The sequence below is a fragment of the Ovis canadensis genome, chromosome 9, assembly GCF_042477335.2.
Source record: "Ovis canadensis isolate MfBH-ARS-UI-01 breed Bighorn chromosome 9, ARS-UI_OviCan_v2, whole genome shotgun sequence".
Classification (NCBI taxonomy): Eukaryota; Metazoa; Chordata; class Mammalia; order Artiodactyla; family Bovidae; genus Ovis; species Ovis canadensis.
Window position 1 is genome coordinate 92,924,958 of NC_091253.1, and position 9,053 is coordinate 92,934,010.

A 9,053-nucleotide genomic window follows, 5' to 3' on the forward strand; every position below is an offset into this window, starting at 1 on the left:
ACTGTTTACTTCTGTGTATATCGATTAGCTGAGATATCAACATATCTGGGCCTTACTCTGTGTGTGTGTGTGTGTGTGTGCATGAGTGTATATTCATGTGAAATATTTCAAACCTACAAACACTCGCAGCTAATGGGTCCTACCTAGTGGTTCTTAAGGTTTCTGCTTAAACATAACTTTTCACCCGAGGCTACCCACGACTGGGTTAGGTATCTCCTGACATGGATGGATACTGGTTGCTGTTGTTTTTGGTTATTAACATCTAAAACCCCTCCTGAATTTGGAGAAGAGTTCCCTTATGTGTAGTATTTGTGAGACCTCTTCCCACTGAGGAGTCTGACTGGCAGGAGATTTCTCTTCCACTTGCGGGCAGTCCAAGTATCATCCTATCAGATTCTGCTTTCTGAAAATTTTGACCATGAGTGGATAATGGATCTGGACCCGAGAGATGGCTAGAATTGCTTTCCTGTTTTCAGTGGCAGGGGCAGCTGCCTCCTGGGGGGATTGTTGCTCCCATTTGGCATTTGAAACCTTCTGGAGTCCTCAATTTCTGAGCTTGCTGCTCTTCCTCTGCTAGACTCTATAAGTCCTATCATAGCCCCTACCCCCACCCCCAGCCCGTAGCCTTCCAGGAAATCTTTTTGCCTAAATCATCCAGAATTAGTTTCCAAACTTGACCCGGGAGCCCTGAATGAATCACACTCCCTTAAACTCACAGAATATATTAGTTTCTTATGGCTGTCCTAACAAATTAGCACAAACTTTATGGAGGGGAACAACAGAAATTGTTCCCTCACAGTTCCAAAAGTCCCAAGTCCAAAACCAGTGTCGTTGGGCCCAAATCAGGTGGTTGGCAGGGCCATGCTCCCTCCATAGGCCTTAACGGAGAGTCTGCTTCTTGCAAGACTTCTTGGAAGAATCCAGCTTCAGCTGATCACATCGTTCCTTGGCTTGTGGTTTGTGGTTACATCACTCCATCCTCCGCCTCTGTGATCAATTGTCTTTTCCTCTTCTATGTGGGTCAAATATTCCTCTGTCCCCCTTTGATAAAGATACTTGTAATTGGAATTATAGCCTACCCACCAGGTAATGCTAGTGGTAAAGAACCTTCCTGCCAGTGCAGGAGACCTAAGAGCTATGGGTTGGATCCTTGGGTCTGGAAGTTCCCCTGGAGGAGGAAATGGCAGCCTGCTCCAGATTTCTTGCCTGAAGAATCCCATGGACAGAAGATCCTGGCAGGCTACAGTCCATGGGGTTGCAAAGAGTCAGATGTGGCTGAAGTGACATCATGCAGATAAAATTGTGGCTCAGATGGTAAAGAATCTGCCTGCAATACAGGAGACCTGGGTTCAATACCTGGGTTGGGAAGATCCCCTGCTGAAGGGAATGGCAACCCCCTCCAGTATTTTTGCCCGGAGAATTCCATGGACAGAGGAGCCTGGTGGCTACAGTTCATGGGGTCATAAAGAGTCAGACAGGACAGAGTGACTATACTTTCACTTTCAATATAGAATGATCTCTCCATCTCACGATCCCTCATCACATCTGCAAAGAGCCTTTTTGCCACATATGTCAACTCACAGGCTCCAAGAATTGGGTTGTGGATACCTTTGGGCCATTCTCAGCCAATCACAGTTTCCTCAGTTTACTCCTCTGGAGTTCTGGTGGTCAGTTTACTTGTCCATCTCCCTTACTAGACTGTGGATACCTGGAGCTCAGGAGAATCTGTCATGACTTGGCGACTGAACAACAACAATGCTCACTAATTCCTCTTGCCAAGCTTCTGGCATATATTCAAGATATTTGTTGACTGATTCAATAAACACGTTACATCCAAGATATGATCATTTTTCCATCTACTTTTCAGCACAAGGTTTGAAATTTTAAAATTTGGCAAATTTTATCTCATCATAGGTTTGATATCAGCATTCTCTCTAATCCAGTTAGTTTTGCTTTTAAACCTCCAACAGTTCTTCTCACTTTAGGACTAAGTCAATAGACGTGAAACTTGCATCATCATTCAGCTCCCAGAAAAGACATTGCTAATGGATCATGGCTTCTTCTTAAGAGCCCAGACACTGCCTTAGAATCCTTGACAGTGTTCCAGGCAACTGCTCCCTATTGAGCAAGGTTGGCCTGCAATACAAAAAGTTTTACGTCATCATATTCAGAGGATAAACAACCAGTGTCTTCAGTCTGCTTCCACTTGCTCATCATTTCCAGCGTTATCTGTACTTTAACCAGAATAAAGCATACCATATTCATTCTCTAAGTTCATAATGTTCTGTTCCTCTCTCTCCTACCCAAGTGGTAACCCCCATTCCGGTTCCAAAGCAAGTCCCACTTCAAACAAAAGAGATTTTTCTTTAACCTTGACACATATAATCATTTCTTTTTATGCCACAAAATGATTATATTCTCCAATTATGATTAGCACCTATTTACCCCAGTGAGTTTTATTTACTTACTCCATCAAACTGACATTTAATTGATTCTCTCTCCCCCAAATACCACACATTGAACCCTTCGTTTCTTTTCTGGGTTTGTCAGAGGAGACTCTCATGACCTGCCAAAAGGTCCTATCAGGGGTGCTGATACAGCCCCAGCTGCATTAAGTCTGCTTAGAGAACTGTTCAGGTGTGTGTGGTTCTGACCAACTAGAACCTGAATTCTATTTCTGGGCCAAGTTGGGAGGATCATTGTCTTTACCTTCCCGACCCAGTGGTTTCAATGGCAAAGTGAGTGATGACGCTTCCAATACCAACAGTGTAGCCGCTCATCAACACACTCCTGTCTTGCTCTCAGCACGGAGAACACAGCGGATGCTTCCGCGCAATGTTCCCTGGTGCATCGCAAGCCACGGACCCACTTAACCTTGGAGAAGCAACGGTGTGCAAATAGATCACCAAGCTCTTGTCTTCCTCCAGTTATGGGTTCTAGTAGTCAGATGTGAAACATTAAACAGCCACAGATGCAATGCGCTATCTTTCATACGGGAAGATGAATCCTCTCAAGTGGGACATGTCACCTCAGCCTGCTTTATGAAACAAGTATGTTTCAAAGATACATCATTGAACGTTTAAAAAAGTCATCATAAGGCTGCTCTAGTTTGGATGTAGTTATTCTTTTTCCCTTTTAAAAAATAATTGAAGCATAGTTGATTTACAATACGTTAGTTTCAGGTGTACAGCACAGTGACTTAGTGATTCAGTTATATATACATATTTTTTTTCAGATTCTTTTCCCTTATAGGTTATTATGAAATATTGAGCATAGTTCCTAGTTATTTTCTGTCTCTGGGACCAATCTGATAGGTTAATATGGCTATTCATAATGACACAGAGATGGCGGTAGAGTCAGACTCTGCTGGAAATCGTTTTGTGGCTGGGGATGGGAATCTAGGCTGCAAGAATCGTCTCTCATCCAATGTCATAGTTTGAGTGTGTTTTTCTTCAAATCTTGAGGCGTAAAACTAGAGCCACAAGAGGCCAATCATGTCCTTTTTATGGCGCGTGGAAGGCATCACAAGGGCCTTATATCACTGAGTTCTCTGGCTGTTATATTTGGAACAGCCTCATCTAATGCCCGCAGATGGTCAGTCATGGCTAACCTGTCCCAGCTCCGGACCACCTCCTCCCTTTTCTCCCCTTTCCAGCTTTTGCCTGTACATCTTCGGCTCAAGAGCCCCAGCAGTCATCAATTAATTTTTACCCTCCTACAACAACCATAAGTAAAGCAATACATGAAAAAAAGCTTTTTATATTAATGCAGCATTTAGAAAATTTTTTATACTTCTCCTTGTTGGAAAGGGTGAATGAATGTACTTTTGTAGAATTTCTAAAGTTTTTTTTTTTTTTTTTAAAACCTGGCTCAGAATTCATCTGCCATATTATTATTGAATCCCCTTGTGAGTTTGACTTCTCTGACTCAGGGAGGAGCATCATATAAAAAATGGAAATATTGTCTGCTGTTGTCACCAGACCTGCAGAGGAACAGAGACTTAGCTAAAGCAGCTTTGCTAACATTTCCTTTCTCTTACTCCTCTTTTGGAGGCAGTGTTGATGAAGGAGAAACTGATCAAGATGAAGATACCTATGGGACCAATAAGGCAGGTGTGAACCTGGGCTGGATTGCCACTGTGAGAACAGAGAAGGATGGGATTCCTTGCCTAATATGGCGAGATGGTGCTGACACATGATGCTTTCCAAACAGTTTCGTTGTTTAGAAATAGTCGAAGTCTCTGATGCAATTGAGATAATGTCTCCTAAGAGTAAAGTAAAAATTTTAGAGTAAAAATTGCGAGGAAAAACCTCATTATGTAGAGATTTGAGGTTAATGTTCATTGCTAGTATCTTGAGGGGGGATACGGCAGCCTTTAGCTCCTGCAGCCAACAATCCCCAAAGCAGCTTCCAAAATCCAGTTTCTGCTTGTTTCCCTGGCCAGAAGCACAGCAATTAGGAATTAGGCCCCTGCTGTCTCGCTCACTTTGCAGCACTGAAATATGGAAGAGTTGCTCATGTTTATAGGCTGTTTTCTAGCACACAAAGCCAGCCAGCTGGTATTTGGCTAAGTGGGATTCCTGAGAGAAGCATCAGTGGGGGCAGCTTACCAACTTAACACACTGGGGGCAGCCTCCCTGCTACAGCGGATGGGCTGCGTTCCTTGGATGCCTGGTATTTCACCCTGGTTGCCATCTCACACAAACATCTGCTGGTCAAGGCTTTGAGGCATGCAGGCAACCCTGATTAGTGTTTATAACCAAGAATCCTTAACTTGAAAAAATAGTTATGTGGTTTTTTTCCCCCCTATTATCTGGTTTCAGAAAGGCAAGAATGTTCTCAGAAAAAGGCCCTTTCTTAGAGAATGTTGGCTGCATAAAGGTTGAAGGCAGGGCAAGAAGTAAGACCTTGCAAGGGCTGGAGACTCACTGTGTGCAGAGTGTTCTAGATTCCTTGAGTGTTCGAACTTTGACATACTCACCAATTTCAAATCTCCATCGCAGCCTGCGGTGGGTCTCAGATTCTGGTGCTTCAGTCAGCTTTCCCGGGATGGCCAAGGCTGTTGGCCCCATGGACCGCTCTTGAGGGAACACAGGTTTGTATTAGTGATTCTCATGGGGAGGCAGGGAAGGTGTGTGTAAGAACCAACAGGAGAAAATTCTTCCAGAACACACATTCCTCTCTTCCCTCCATAAGGACTTTCAAATTGAGGGTAACTAGGAATGTGTTGACGCTGGAGGGATTGGGGGCAGGAGGAGAAAGGGACAACAGAGGATGAGATGGCTGGATGGTATCACCGACTCGATGGACGTGAGTTTGAGTGAACTCCGGGAGTTGGTGATGGACAGGGAGGCCTGGCGTGCTGCGATTCATGGGGTCGCAAAGAGTCAGACACGACTGAGCAACTGAACTGAACTGAACTGAGAAACACGTATTAATGTATTTTTAAAAAGCATTATTGAGACATAATTTACAGGCCATAAAATTCGTATCTTTTAAGTGTACAACTCAAAGGTTAATAGTATCAATTGTGCAGCTGGCACCACAACCTTGCCTTAAATAATTTCCTTCACCCCCAAAAGAAACCTCAGCCCTGTTTGCCGTCATTCCCCATCCTTGCCTCCCAACTCTAGGCATCTATGAATCCACTTCCTGTCTCTGTCGGTTTGCTTTCTCTTTGCCTGTCTTATAAATGGAACCATCCGCTGTGTGGTCTTCCGTGTCTGACTTCATGTTTTTGAGATTTGTCCTAGTGGCCTATCTCGCTACTTTGTTCTTTTTTGTGAGCATGTCTGCTTGCAAAAAACTCGGGGTGATTCTGTGGTCTCCTGTTGAAGACAGCTATATATATGTATGTGAGTGAAAGTGAAAGTGTTAGTCACTCAGTCGTGTCTCACTCTTTGGGCCCACCAGGCTCCTCTGTCAGACAAGAATACTGGAGTAGGTAGCCATTCCCTTCTCCAGGGGATCCTCTGAACCCAGGAATGGAACTCGGGGTCTCCTGCACTGCAGGCAGATTCTTTACCATCTGAGCCACCAGGGGATATAGTATTTAAACATACCATATTCTTTTAGAAATTATCATCTCTTTTTCAAAACGAAGTCACAGAGAGGCCAAACAACTCCTTTATGCAATTAATAATTGAAACTGATAGCTTTGACTTCAAACCTGAGGCTTTGTCCCTGATGCACACTCTGTGAACCCAGGTCAAAGTTCTGAGGTCACCTCTGGCATGAAGAGCCCCTCCAAAAGACACTAGAATGCAACCGGGGTGCCTCTGCTACAGGCTCAGTGAAGGGTGCCATTCAAAGAAACACTTGCAGCAACACTTCAGGAAAACCTCGGAAAGGGATTTAAGTCTTTACTGAGCTCCCTGAATGGAGCGCATTACCCTACATGATACACAGAGAAACAACCGTCCTCTTGGAGAGTCGCATCTCCTCCAGACAGACTGAGGACCCAAGTGCTCCCGCTGCGCCCTCCTCCCAGACCGCCCCCCATCTTTGCTCTCCCTCAGCCTCCTCACTCAGACTCCAGCTCGTGGTGGCTGGCTTGCCTTCTGCTTCCTCCTCCAGGGAAGAGTTACTTTCTTTTGTCTGTAGTCTTTGCCCTTTTAATGCAGGTCCACTTAGTCATTCTGCATTCTGGGCTATTCTCGCCTCCATTTCTCCTAAAGTGACGTTAAGAATATGTGTGACCCTTAAATTCTCTTAAAGAGACACTAAGAATGTCTACCCTTATGGCAGAAAGTGAAAGTTACTTTCACTTTCTCTTTCACAAGGCCTCAGGTTTGAAGTCAAAGCTATCAGTTTCAATTATTAATTGCGTAAAGGAGTTGTTTGGCCTTTGAGACCAAATGACTCTTTGAGACCCCATGGACTGTATCCATGAACTTCTCCAGGCCAGAATACTGGAGTGAGTAGCCTTTCTCCTCTCCAGGGGATCTTCCCAACCCAGGAATCGAACCCAGGTCTCCCGCACTGCAGGCAGATTCTTTACCAGCTGAGCCACAAGGGAAGCCCAAGAATGCTGGAGTGGGTAGCCTATCCCTTCTCCAGGGGAACTTCCAGACCCAGGAATCAAACCAGGGTCTCCTGCAATGCAGGCAGATTCTTTACCGACTGAGCTATGAGGGAAGCCCATGGCAGAAAGCAAAGAGGAAGTAAAGACCCTCTTGATAAAAGTGAAAGAGGAGAGTGGAAAAGCTGGCTTAAAACTCAATATTCAAAAAAACAAGATCATGGCATCTGGTCCCATTACTTCATGGCAAATAGGTGGGGAAACAATGGAAACAGTGAGAGACTATTATCCTGGGCTTCAAAATCATGAGAGAGTCAATTCCTAGGCAGGTTGATAAGCAGTTCAGGGTCCCCAAGAAGGAGAGAGTGGTCTGGGGCTCTCAAGGAGGAGATAGAGGTCTGGAAATCTCAAGGAGGAGAAAAAGACAAACTTTTTTCCCTCTACATTCCTTAGTCTTAGTCACATAAAACGTTTTTTTCTTTAAGCCCAGAACTGATGATTACACAACAAACAACTCAGTTTAAACTCTGTACTAAGGATTATATAACAACAATATAGCCTGCTTGAGGACAGTTTCTCCTTCTTGAAAACCTGGCTAATTCTGTTATCCAGCCAGCAAGGAAATCCAACCAGTCCATCCTAAAGGAAATCAGTCTTGAATTTTCATTGGAAGGACTGATGCTGAAGCTGAAACTCCAATACTTTGGCCACCTGATGTGAAGAGCCAACTCATTTGAAAAGACCCTGATACTGGGAAAGATTGAAGACAGAAGGAGAAGGGGATGACAGAGGATGAGACAGTTGGATGGCATCACTGACTCAATGGAGATAGGTTTGGGTAAACTCCGGGAGTTGGTGATGGACAGGGAGGCCTGGCGTGCTGCAGTCCATGGGGTCGCAAACAGCTGGACACGACTGAACTAACTGACCTGAAGCATATGTGAGGGCACGTGTGGGTTATTTTCTGTCCTTCTGTGCTAGTGTTTGGGGTGGGTGTGTCCTGGGCTACCCAGCCCACCTTTTGAAGAGGCTCCCAGGGGGCCAGGCAGCAACGAAGCCTCATTTTTAGCCTTAATGGAGGGATTTAAACCATCCTCTTCTTGCCTGCTGCTCCGTGGCTTGCTGCCATCCCCGGCTCCTATCCCCAGTTTCCGGTCAGAATCAACCTTCTGGGTAAAGACCTAGTCACAAAACAGCTCCCTAAAAACCCTTGAGCCTTTTTTCATTTAATGGTTCCTCCTTCACCCCAGTCTAATAGTTTTCCTCCTGTTCTGGACACGTGCAGAGTGTCTCTTGCAATCCAGGCTATTGCCTGCTGGGCATGGGGCAGAACAACTCAACAACCTAGCATCTCTGATCTCTACTTTGTCCATGACCTGGGTGCTTCTCCTCTCCTTGAGTTCTTTCCCTTATTTAAAAGTAAAGACCTTCCTATTGAGAACCTCAGCATCCCAGAAAGACAGAATTCGAAGAGTCCTTAGAACTTCCCTTTTTTAACAGCCTCATTTTTCAGGTGAGGAAATAGAACTTCAGGGGTAACTGACTGAAACTGAAGTCAGTCGTGTCTGACTCTTTGCGACTCCTTGGATGATAGCCCACCAGGTTCCTCTGTCCATGGGATTTTCCAGGCAAGAATACTGGAGTGGTTGCCATTTCCTTCTTTAGGAGATCTTCCCGAATCAGGGATTGAACCCAGGTCTCCCACATAGTAGGTAGATTCTATACCATCTGAGCCACCAGGGAAATTCAGGGTTAAAGTATCTTGAAATTGTTTTCAGCATTTTAGCTTCGTGTGTGTGTTTAGTTTGTGTGAGGATTAGAAGGGAAGAAGTAAAAAAGAATAGAAATTTCTATAGAAAGCTGAGAGCAGAAAGATACATTGGAAACTGGAGAAACGATAGTGTTTGAAATGAAGGTATTAATAAATTCCTGACGGTCTGTGTTGCCCTCACCACCTGGATCAAGGCAGTGATGAGAATATTAACACGCAGGGCTGGTGTTTGGTGTGGAATGCATTATATTTTTAGGGAGG